This window comes from Pinus tabuliformis, chromosome J (genome assembly GCF_031772625.1).
Source record: "Pinus tabuliformis cultivar Carrire ecotype Pingquan chromosome J, CPIR1, whole genome shotgun sequence".
In the NCBI taxonomy this organism is placed as follows: domain Eukaryota; kingdom Viridiplantae; phylum Streptophyta; class Pinopsida; order Pinales; family Pinaceae; genus Pinus; species Pinus tabuliformis.
Window position 1 is genome coordinate 404,921,339 of NC_142295.1, and position 13,155 is coordinate 404,934,493.

The 13,155-nt window shown below is 40.8% G+C and overlaps 1 pseudogene; it reads left to right on the forward strand.

The window, feature by feature from the left end:
- Nucleotides 1-11,494: 11,494 nt before the first annotated feature.
- LOC149227532 (protein EXORDIUM-like 2 pseudogene) lies at nt 11,495-12,869 on the forward strand (annotated as a pseudogene).
- Nucleotides 12,870-13,155: the final 286 nt, after the last annotated feature.

Sequence of the window (13,155 nt, forward strand, 5' to 3'; positions counted from 1 at the left end):
ATGCGCAGGGGAAACCCTATGTCACCTTTTTGCTAAGAGATTGTGGAATTCCAGATATGAAAACTATGAATCATAAAGTAAAGCAAAGCAAGGGAATCCAACAATATTTTCACACAGAAAGAGAAGGGAGGTAATTCCTCTGACCCAAATTTTTTTTTTTTTTTGCATCATAATTGCTGGAGGAGGAGGAAGAATAAGTAGCCTTCTTGTTTACACTTATTGTCACAGTCTCCATCCCCCCACAACAATAGACTTGATAATATTTTGAGTTGTAAAAGGTCCAACTGCTATTAATGGCTCCACATGCATGATGCCTTAACTTGCTTAAAAGGTTTTCCTTCTCTTACAAATTTTGCAATATTTATTTTTTCAATATAGTTGGTCATGGACATGTGATATCCTATAATGAGGATGATGTTATTGTAGAATTGTAGATGGTATCAGCCACTTCAATGCATTAATTCTCTTGGCCCACAGGAAAGTCGAGTTTCTTAACCGACCATCCAAAATTTGTTGAAGACATACATATAGAAAAACATATATCTGTAATTTGGTGTTGTGCAACTTAATTTTCTTTGTTATTGGAGATTGATCCAGATTATTTATGATCTTATCTGAAACTAACAGAGTTAGGGTGGAATTGAAATTCAACATCCATGTTATTTCTACAAGACCTTTAAATTGGGTTTGAGGTCTTTGAGGTTCAGTGAAGTTGAACCAATTCCAGTATTTTTTTTTTTTGAGGTTCATCATATTTTGAACCTAGGTTTGAATTCAATGACCTCTATGACATAAACTTACATACCAAATGTTCTTTATAGGTAGAAAGTAGGCATAATGCCCATTTTTGTGGTAGTAATTATGCAATGGAGATTAGGTCTCTCATATGTGTTTACTCGCCACACAATCACAATATATGCTCGTAGTTTTAGGTTTGCTTATTTCCTTTTTGGGATTAGATGAAATATCCAATATTTTACTTACTCTGACAGTGTTAGTTTGAGGTGCTTTACCTTTTTCTTTCACTTGTATGAGGTGGATCAATATAGATTTAAATTCTTCTTTTGAATGGTTTGAAGTAGAGTCCTGTTATTAGGATGATGTTAACGAACAAATTTAACATTATGAGATATGTAATGCACAATGATTACCATTCCATACAGTCACAATTCTCTCATAATTCATGGCTATTGAATTCCATAATCCGTTCATACTATGTTTATGGTTGTTCTAGCTTTGGCAGTAACTTTCTCTAATTTCCCCAACATGATGGAAATTTTAGCTCTCCGATACTTGATAATTTGAATTTTACAGCCAAATGACAACTCAAATAGCTTGAAGATTCAAACTAGAGTGATAATTCAAACAAACTGATCATTCAAACCCCAAATAATTTGCACTCTACGTTAATCCGAATTTCACCCAAAAGCATCTGAACTCCGCCCAAAAAAAGAAAACAATAGTTGTGTGCTTCCACTAAACTAGAAAGCCACCACATACCAGAAAAGTGTCTTGGTTGCCTATATACTCTTATTCTTGAGTCTGAGACTAGTATTGAACTTTTGTGGTTAAATATTAAGTATATATTTTCACAAGTGCTATTGATATTGCATCTGTTTTGGCTATAGTTTCCTTTCATTTTCCTTCATCTTAAAGATGTCAACACGTGGCTTGTTGTCTTGGAAAATTGTCATGGCTAATTATGTTTATATCTTAACCAAGTAGTCATTCTAAGAAGTTCAACTCACTTATATCCAGGGTAATGTCAGTTCAGCTAACTTATGTCCAGGGTTGTGTCAGTTCAGCCGTATAAAAGGATTAAGCCTGAATACTACCTTCTCCAACAAGATATGCTAAGAATGGACCACATATTCCTTAAATTGTAGTGGAGGATGATGAATTTGTCTTTCAAGTTAAAATTTTTTGTACAATATTGCATGGAATGCCTCATATAAGACTTTTCATAAATGTCTTATTATTATTTTGGCTTACTGCCTTCCTATTTTCATGTCTCAAAATAAGATGAAAGGTCCGATGCTCAAAGTGACCTGAAGGAAGTTAAGGCATGTTGTGCCAATGTATGAAAAAATAGAAACAAAAGGAGGGGCTCGCTAAATGACTAAATAAATGTTCTTCTTGTTGTTAGGGTCCAAACCTAACCCCCTTATTTATGTAATAGGATTGAGTCATAGCTATAGAGTCAATAAATCACATATTAATAATTATAAGTGGTTAACTCGCATTTAATGAAGGGACCACAGTTAGTTGCAAATGGGCCATGGTATTAGATAGATGGTATTAATAAGAGCCATGGTATTGCCCCATGGTATTGCATGTATGAATCCTATATAAAGGATAGAGACTCCCCTCGAGGAGCATCGTGTCTTATTTTGTAATTGAGCTCAGCTCTATTGGAGGTTGCTCCCTCGAAGAGGCAAGTGAACATTGCTTTCTGAATAATAAAATACTTGTTGTTACTTCTCATTGTTCTATGTTCTGGGAATATTTCTTCACATATTTGGTATTCTGGTATCATCTTGCAGGTTAAGAGCATAACAAGTGGTATCAGAGCACTTTCCAGGGCCGGTGGGATCTCCAATTTTTAGCAATTTTTTTTTTTTGGCTAGAGACGCGTTCTGGAATCTTTAAACCATGGGATCTGTCGTTAAGCGCATAAACCTACGGATTTGGGGAGGCATGCATGCAGGAAGTACAAGAGGTGGTCATGCTTGTTGGACTCCCTTGTAACCCCTGTGGGTACCCCTTCGAGTAGTAGTGCATTAGATAGAACCGCGCACGAACTGTCTTCCAAGTACCCTTTGGGTATATCAGAAGCCCACTAGCTCCCTTGAAACCTCGCCATAGATAAATCGTCGGCCGTCTTGCTACTACAGCACACCGAGAACAACATTCAGAGAGATTACTTGCGCGTACGATAGGGTAGTCGAGTTGTACGGCTAAGGGTACAGTTGATCCTCCTTGGTTATTGCCTTGAAAAATTAGGCCGAGTACTACTGTCAGACCCTTATGTATATTGCGATCTGTAGCACCTGGCACTCCTGGAGACCATAGTTCCCTTCTATATCTCTGGATCACGCATAATATTTTCCAGATCAGATCTCGCAAATGGGGTTTTGTCGCAACAATAGCAATTAGTTCCATCGTTCAGATCTATCAGATCAGCCATTCAGATCTATCAGATCCATCAGATCCGCAGCAGCAATCAGTTCCGCTAGATCGGCCATTCAGATCTCTCAGATCCATTAGATCCGCCATCTAGTCTAGCAGTTTGGGCTCTATAGCTATCGCAACAATCAGATCCTCCATTCAGATCTGACTAATTGTGTGGGTTCCTACACCTAGGCGTGATTTTCGCAGGACTTTGGGCAGCATTGACATTTCTGGGATTCGGCTAGTGCAGTATTCCTAAGCAAGAAGTAAAACTCCACTCAAAGTATAAAAAAAAGAAAAGTCTGAGACTCCCCGGGTCACTTATTGGTGACTTAGCCCATAAGAATCAGGTCGACGAGCTGAGCAAGGTGGTACCATTCAATTGTTAGTGCCAAAAATTTCGGGCAGTCCCAAATTTCAAGTACATCAGATTGGTGCATGGTACAAACTGGAGCTCAAGCTATGGCCAATGAGAGGATTGACAGCCTTGAAGCACAATTGAAAGATGTCATGTTGCACGTGAAGAACTTAAATGAAACACTCTCTAAGGGCAAGGTGGAGGAATGCGCAGAGGCATATATTGGCAATGAAAACATTGAGGGCGAGTCTAGCCAATCTCTTGACCTCTTTGGCACCCACCAACAATCCCATCCGCGACCACCCAAGATGGACATGTATAAATTTGATGGCTCTCACCCAGCCACATGGATAGCACAAATGGAGCAATATTTCACACTGAATTACATCCTGGATGATGCGACTCAGATTAGTGTGGGTATCATGTACTTGGAAAATGAAAGATGGCAATGGTGGAAATGGCATCAACGTTGCTATGGAAGGCCCTTGACTTGGCAGACATTGAAAAAAGCTCTTACGGACCGCTTTGACCATGAATCTGATTTTTTGGGTCATCTCAATAATCTCCGACAGAAAGGAATAGTGAACGAATATATTGCAGCCTTTGAAGCCTTAGCTTTCCGCACTGGAGGTCTACACGATGAGTTCTACGTGGAATGTTTTGTCAGTGGTTTCAAAGAAGCCATACAAGCCCATGTCCGACTGCACCACCCTATCTCATGGTTGCATGCTTGCAGGATAGCTCGTGAATTCGAACGAGTGTTAGACCCCCAGTCCAATCGCCCAAATTTCATCTCTAAGGGTCGCCCCACACAAGCTCAAAGCACTACCCAAACACTCAAGGTTCAAAAGGTGTCACAAGCAGAAATGGCAGAAAGAAGAAAGCAAGGATTGTGTTAATACTGTGATGAGAAATACTCCCCCGGGCATAAATTCAAGGAGCCCAAATTCTTTCAAATTGATGCTACTGATCACAGTCCATCGGAGGAAGCCCCACCACTTGAGGAACCAGAGGAGGAAGAAGAGGACAACCAGCAGGAAAATGTACCGGAAGAACCAGTTATCTCGTTGCATGCTTTGGCAGGGATTTCTTCTCCCCAAACTCTCAAAATCAAAGGTTTTATTAAGCATCGCCCAGTAGTAGTCTTGATTGATAGTGGCAGTACACATAATTTTATCCATCAAAGAGTCGCGGAAGCAGTGCATTGTTTTGTCCAAGCAGTTTCTAACTTCTAGATCCAAATTGCTGATGGGGGGACAATGAAATGTGAAGGCCGCTGTGAAAATGTCAAACATCAAATGGGGGATTATCAGTTAAAGACCCACATGTTTGCCATACACACGGGAGGGTGTGACATTGTCTTAGGTGCTGAATGGCTTCGCACACTTGGCCCAATCACAATGGATTTCCAAGAGTTATATATGAGCTTTAAGCAGAACAACCACACACATACCCTCCGTGGACTCCAGGCGGGAGCTCCCTCTATCATCATCTCACATCGGATGGAAAAATTGTTAAAAAAGGGCCACCATGGAGTTATATCCCAATTTAATGCCATCAAGGCTTGCGAACCCAATTCTCTTCATATTCATCCTGAGATGCAACAGATCTTAAACAACCATCTGCCAGTGTTTGACAAGCCTCATGAGCTTCCACCCTCAAGAGGGGAACATGATCATAGCATTACTTTGGTCCCAGGGGCCCAACCACCAAATGTGCGCCCATATAGATATCCATTCACCCAAAATAATGAAATTGAAAAAATAATCAAGGAACTCTTGGAAGCAGGCATCATTCGTCCCAACATTAGTCCTTATTCATCGCTGGTGGTCATGGTGCTCAAGAAAGATGGGGAATGGCGTATGTTTCTAGACTTTAGGGCCCTCAATAAGTTGACAGTCAAAGATAAATTTCCCATCCCAGTTGTCGATGATTTGCTGGATGAACTAAATGGGGCTTAATTCTTTACTAAGCTCGACCTTTGCTCGGGCTACCACCAAATTCGCATGAAAGCAGTAGACATTCCAAAGATTGCTTTCTGAACTCATGAAGGCCATTATGAGATCTTGGTCATGCCATTTGGTCTTTGTAATGCCTCATCCAATTTTTAGAGCCTTATGAACCACCTGCTCAAACCATATCTCAGAAAATTTGTCCTTGTTTTCTTTGATGACATCCTCATCTACAGTCACACATCTTCAGCATGTAGATCTACTCTTGCAACTGCTCTGAAAGAATAAATTATTTGTCAAGATGTCCAAGTTCTCTTTTCGCATGGAAGAAGTTTAGTATTTGGGCCACATTGTGGGGCATGATGGTGTTAGGGTGGACCCCAAAAAGATCCAGGAAATGCAGGATTGGCCTCAACCAAAGACCTTGAAGAGCTTGAGAGAATTTTTGGGTCTCACAGGCTATTATCGCAAATTTGTCTGCAATTATGGTTGCATTGCTAGGCACCTCACTCAACTCCTCAAGAAAAATTCATTTATCTAGAATGATGAAGCACAACAGGCCTTTATAGCTCTCAAACATTCCATGTGTTCCACTCTAGTCTTAGCACTACTCGACTTCACCAAATCTTTTGTGATTGAATGTGATGCTTCTGGTACGGGTATTGGGGCAATCTTAATGTAGGAAGGTCGACCCTTGGCCTTCACGAGCCAACAACTAAGTGGGAAGAATCTGGGACAATCTACCTATGAGAAGGAGATGATGGCCATCTTACATGCAGTAGGTACTTGGCGACCATACTTACTGGGGCGATGTTTCCAAATTCGCACAGACCATCAAAGCCTTAAATATTTTTTGGAGTAACTCTCATCCTCGCCACAACAAAATAAATGGCTCGCCAAAATGCTGGGATATGATTATGAGATAATTTACAAGAAAGGGCACAAAAATATTGTAGCAGATGCATTATCCTGCCAATTTGAGGAGGAAAGTACCCTACTCGCAATTTCCCTTCCCATTCCTGAATGGATTGAAGAGGCTCACAAGGAATGGTTTTCACATCCCTAGCTCTCCCAACTCATTAATCAATTGCAGGCGGATCCAAATTCCACAGCAGGCTACTCGTGGCAGGATGAGATTCTTCGCTACAAGGACAGAGTCGTAATATCACCAACATCCAACCTCAAAAGCCGCATTTTGGTGGAGTTGCACTCATCTCCCACTGCAGGACATTTAGGCTTTCAGAAGACGTATGCTCGCACTTGAAGATCATTTTTTTGGACATGCATGAAAAAGGACATTTTTACTTTTGTAGCTGAATGTGACGTTTGTTAGTGCCACAAAGGAGAAACAGTCAAATCCCCAGGAACATTACAACCATTGCCCATCCCAGCCTCAATCTGGACGGAGGTTTCTATGGATTTCATTACGGGTCTTCCAAAGTCAGGAAACAAGTCAGTCATCATGGTGGTTGTGGACAGACTTTTTAAGTATGCTCATTTTTGCGCCTTACCGCACCCTTTTACATCGACTTTGGTCGCTGAATCTTTCATGGATTAAATCTTCAAATTGCATGGCATGCCCACTTCCATTGTGTCTGATCGTGACCCGATCTTCACCAGTAACTTTTGGCAGGAACTCTTCCGGCTACAAGGTACCCAACTACAACTCAGTACTTCCTATCATCCACAAATTGATGGTCAAACTGAAGCAGTCAACAAATGTCTGGAGACCTACCTGAGGTGTTTCACTTTAGAAAAGCAACATCTCTGGGTACAGTGGTTACCTCTAGCCGAATGCTAGTATAACACCAACTATCATGCCACCACCAAAATGACTCCATACGAAGCAGTTTATGGTCAACTCCCTCCTTCCCCTACTTCTTATATCAAGGGATGCTCGAAGGTACAAGCAGTGGATCAACTCCTACAGAACTGCATAACCATGCTGGCCCACCTTATAGAGAATCTTCATCAAGCCCAGAACCACATGAAGCAACAGGCAGATCAACATCACTCAGAACACCAATTTCAAGAATGGGATCAGGTATTTTTGAGGTTGCAACCATATAAGCAAACATCACTCAAAGACAAGGGTTGTCAGAAATTATCTCCAAAATTCTACAGTCCGTATCAAGCACTTCGGTACATGGGAGAAGTCGCTTACAATATAGCTTTGCCACCCACTACAAAAATCCATCCAGTTTTCCATGTCTCATGCCTCAAGAAAGTGATTGGGAACCATTGCAGAATTCAAACCAGTCTACTAGAAGTGGATGAAGAACGATCAATCTGGCTCCAACCTGAATAGTGGAACACATTCCTTGTTTTTCTCAATCATTGGAGTTCCACAATTTGTACCATAATTCCATAATATCTTGTTGACTTATGTATTTATTATTGATCCTCTAGTAGTAGGGAACAAGTCCCTAAATTATCTCCTCCTCCAACTCTTCATAATCTACCCAATATTCTCATAATATTCCACAAAAAATAAATAATATTAAGCACAGATATTCAATTATTCATAAACCTTCCTAATGAATATATTAAAGTTAAAAATAAATTATCTAATGCAAAAATACAGGTTTAATGTGCTAAAGGATGCTCATAGGCTTAATTTATGGTTTAAATTAGAGGCATGTGCTTTAATTTATGTCTAATTTAGAGGCCCACCACTCACCATACTGTGATCTCACCTAAACTGATCCTGAGATCACAAAACCAAACCAAGCTTGGATGCCTCAGAATTCCTTCACCATCACTTGAGAAATTTTCCTGTCTCCATCCACCTATTGAGGGATTCTAGGAGAAAACCATCTCCACCCCCAACCCTTGGGATTTTCCTAAGACAACCTCACCCGGATCCAAAACCTTCCAGCAATCCATAGCTCAATCGAAAAGAATCCCATCACACCATGGCTATCTGGAAATGACAGGGAAAGTTTGAAACCACTGTCAAGAAGCCAGCAAAATCCATGCCATTGATAACAAAGAAACGAAATACACACATGCATATGCCTTGCATGCCAAAACCAGCTAGGAAATCATACATGCAATCTGTTACCTGCAATTATTCCAGGTGAAGATTCCTGATTCAACCTTTCCTTGCTTCATTTGTCTTCCTTGTCCTTCCTTTGCTTTCCTTCTCCTTCATTTGCTTGCTTTCTTTCCTTCTCTTCTTGGTGCTCTTCTCCTCTCTAAGACTAACTCCAAAACTAAACTGACAAAAGGCTACCAACTGATGCTCTTATGTCTGTTTATTTTTTATGCATCTAATTCTTCATTTTTCCATTATTTTCCTTCAATTTCCTCCTCACATGCAACCTGTGGCCTTTCACCTCCCTTTTCTCCCGATTTCCTTTATTTTCATAAAAAAATGTCAATTAAAGCCTCTTTTTATTTTCAAAGCCTTTGTCATTTCCTTTGCCAATTCTCCTTTAGCCATAAACACACGAAGTGATGCCCACTAGGATATTTTGCCCAACATTAAGCTGGAATAAGTGTCCCTTAACCTTTGTCTTATTTTTCCTTTATTGACTTTTATTACATGAAATTTTAACCTGGGGCTTTTACATAATGCTCAAAATATATGCTTCAAACATGATATCTTGGCATATTTGTCATAATCTTTTTATTGTAATGTTCGACACTATGAAACTTGGAGGAGATAAAGAATAAATCTCTATGCATCTATGGTAAAACTTTGGGAATTTGATTCACTATAATTTTGGAGATGTGCCCTATGCAATTTAGGGTTACTGAATAGTCATGAAATTAGCTTCAAACAAGTTAGTTTGGATTTTTTGCTATAGCTTTTCTAAAATATTTGGCATTTAGAACATTCCAAAGGCCAAATATTTTAGAAAAGTGATAGCAAAAAAACCAAACTAACTTGTTTGAAGCTAATTTACGTCCCACACTACATTAGCTATGTGGTCAATATTAATTATTTCTCTAATGCCTTCCAACATGGCACCCCTCTATCGATCATTGTCACCACCTCCTTCTGCGTAACCATGTACTCGCTTCCAATACTCCCCCTACTTAAACCTCATCCCTCTACTCTTCTCTTCAATCTCACAATCGTCTTTTCTTCCCTACTCTATTGCACAACCAGTTTTTGGCATTATTGTAGCTTTATTCTTTCATAATTGTTGTTATAAGTGAGTTCAATTCCTTTGGATCTCTTCTGATCAATCCATACTGATAGTGATAGTGAAGGTCACAAGGTATAATATCAACTTCCCTTCAAATGGTTGCCAATGGTTCGCGGCGTCGACTAACTGTGATCTTGCAGATGGGTGTGTTTTGTATGGAAATATTGTGTGCATCTGTTGTTGATGCTAGACATTCAAGGAAAACTTGTTGTTTTGGTGGTAGAGACATCTCTTGTTTTGACTTACCATGATGATCCTCTGCTCTCTGCCAGTGAGGTTATCCATGTCCATTTCATTTGGTAAGGGAAGTTCACCGTTGTTCAACGCTCCATTGTGGATCATATTGAATGTCACAAGTGTAATAATTATAAACACAAAGCATGTGACTGTACAAGTAGCACAATAGGGATTCCCAAGAAAGCATGTGACTATACAAATAGCACAATAGGGAGTGGAAAGCAAACTCAATGAAGTAGGTCGATGCCTACAAATATTTGAAGCGATGGGGATTGGTTTCTATTGTAGGTTGGTGCCTTCAAATATTGTAGCAAAGGGGATCAGTGTCTCATGTAGATGCCATTGATTCTAATGTATATAATTAAGGCTTCTGTACTAAGAGAACATAAGTGAAGGTACATGTCATATAATAAAGAGTTAGAATTTTGCTAGCAAAACTTAAACAAATATGCATAACTATTGATAGATCAGTCAAACAAGTGCATTCCTAATGCAAACGCCGTGTGTTAACTTTTAAGGAGTTTATTGGAGAATAGAGTTTATTATAGTAGTCACTATAGGTAGGAGATCACAACCAAATGTGAGAGGCAATATGGAGGTTGTAAAACTGAATGAGTTAGGGATTTCATTTGTGTTTAGTGAATGGAAATGAAAAAAATAGGATGGTGTATTTTGTTTAGTAGAACATTACATTGACGATCATGGAAAATTCTTCAAGTTGAGAATACATTTGATTTGGATCAAACAATGAATATAGTATGCTAACTATATAGATTTTCTACGTGATTCATGACTTTTAGGAATGCTAGCATATATGCTCCCTTTACGCTGCTTTTGAACTTGGACTAGGTTTCTTGATTTTTAGGACGAGACTAATTAATAAAATTAAAATTTGCCTCTTCCCTTTATAATAAAATATGCATGTGCAAAACCTATAAAATTATTGGTGAAATCTATATTTTATTGACATTTTCCGAGGTATTTCCCTTGACTTGGATTCAATTTTTCTCAAACTTAAAAAGTAAGCTTAACCAAGAAAAGAGCTTAAGAAATGATTTAGCACAAGCGCACATGGCAAACTGTTTAAAGGAGTGACAAAAGTGGATTAAAGTGTCATTAAATTAAATAGAAGCCGTAAACATTGATTAATTTTATAAAAGATAAGGACATGGATAACATATCTCAACCGCCTAGCCTTATAACAATATATTTATGTTGAGTAATAGGATGCTATATCTTTTATTTAGCGTCAGTTAAACTTAGCCCCCGCGCCTCCAGCTGTAGGTAACCCACGACCACAAGAGACACGGCGGGATAGTTGTCTCCACTGAAGGATAGTGGAGACGCACGCGCATCCATGAGGAAGAGGAGATTGGGAAGGAAGTAGGAAATTAGGAATATCTCCATCCACTCACCTCACCTGCACGCACCACATCACATTTTCTAACGGAGGATTTGGCATTTGGAACTACTTTACCTACGCGGTGAATATTAATTATTTCTGTAATGCCGGCCAGCATGGCACCCCTCTGTCCATTGCTGTCCCCACCTCCTTCTGCGTAACCGCGTCCTCCACAACTCCCCCTACTTAAGCCTCATCCCTCAACAATGCTCTTCAATCTCACAACCATCTTTTCTTCCCTGCTCTATCCCACTACCAGTTTTTGTAGCTTCATTCTTTCTTGATTGTTGTTATACGCGAGTTCGATTCCTTTGGATCTCTTCTGATCGATCCATAGTGATCGTGAAGGTTGCAAGGTGTTTTACCAGCTTGCCTTCAAAATTCAAATGGCTGCTTGTGGTTCGCGGCTTCGACTCACTGTGATCCTGCGGATGGGCGTGTTTTGTATGGCGGTATTGTGGGCATCTGCTGCTGCTGCCGGTGGACAGTCCAGGAAACTTGCTGCTTTGGTGGAAGAGGCATCTGTTGTTTTGACTTACCATGATGGTCCTCTGCTCTCTGCCAGTGGGGTGATCCCTCTCCATTTGATTTGGTATGGGCAGTTCACCCCTGTTCAACGCTCCATTGTGGGGGATTTTGTACAATCTCTTGGGGCAAAGACGTCAGAGGGAACAGCAAATCAGCCCTCCGCCTCCACTTGGTGGAAGACCACGCACAAGTACGAGGGCACCCACTCTAACAACAAGGCCGCCCCATCCACATCCAGTGTTGTAATGCTTGGAAAACAGAAGGTGGACCAACAATACTCCCTCGGCAAGTCACTCAAGAGGACTGACATTGCTGCTCTGGTTGAAGCTGCCCTCAAGTCGGGTGCTCTGCCACCGAGGAAATCACCCGGAAATGCCAATGCTGTGTACTTGGTGCTCACCTCCGAGGATGTCACCGTGGAGGGTTTCTGCATGAGCTCCTGCGGATTCCATGCCAATCTCAATCTCAATGTATTATCAAGTACAGGAAGCCGAATGATGCAGGGGAAGGAGGAGAAGCATGAGCAGCTAATTCCATACGCGTGGGTTGGGAATTCTGCGAGTCAGTGCCCTGGACAGTGCGCGTGGCCGTTTCATCAGCCCATGTATGGACCCCAGACTCCTCCCCTGGTGGCACCAAACGGAGACGTGGGCATCGATGGCATGATCATCAACATTGCCGCTGTTCTGGCAGGAGCAGCCACTAATCCATTCAACACCGGCTACTTCCAAGGGGATGCCGCTGCACCTTTAGAGGCCGTCTCCGCCTGCTCCGGAATATATGGAAAGGGGGCTTACCCGGGCTTCCCCGGGGAGCTTCTGATGGATAAAACAAGTGGGGCGAGCTACAATGCCCGCGGAGTTAATGGACGGGCATATCTGCTGCCGGCTATGTGGGATCCGGCTACCAAAGCTTGCCGTCCTTTGGTATAATCATTTTTGTAATCCTAATCCTACGGGCGTAGGAAGAAGACGGTGGTGCATCCACTATGTCTGTAGATGCGTCCCGACCTGTATATCTATTCTTTTATTCTTTTAAAAAGATATTATAACACATTCTTTCAATCTGTTCCACATAAAATTTTCCCCATACCTATTGAAACTTGTTTGTTTCTCATCCATATTACGTGCATTGTGGAATTCCAAAGGTCCCCAAATGTTTTATTCTGAGCTTCTTTTCCATGCCATATCTCAAGGGGTTTTCTTCTGCAATGTTGAAGCGGGTAGGTTGTTCTGCACATATGCTATGTCAGAGACTGCCTCTGCATGGAAAGAGTTCAACAATCCAGCACCCTTGAGCATGCACCTTCTTCCTCTGTAATCAAATTCTGCTGCAGGGAATATAGGATAG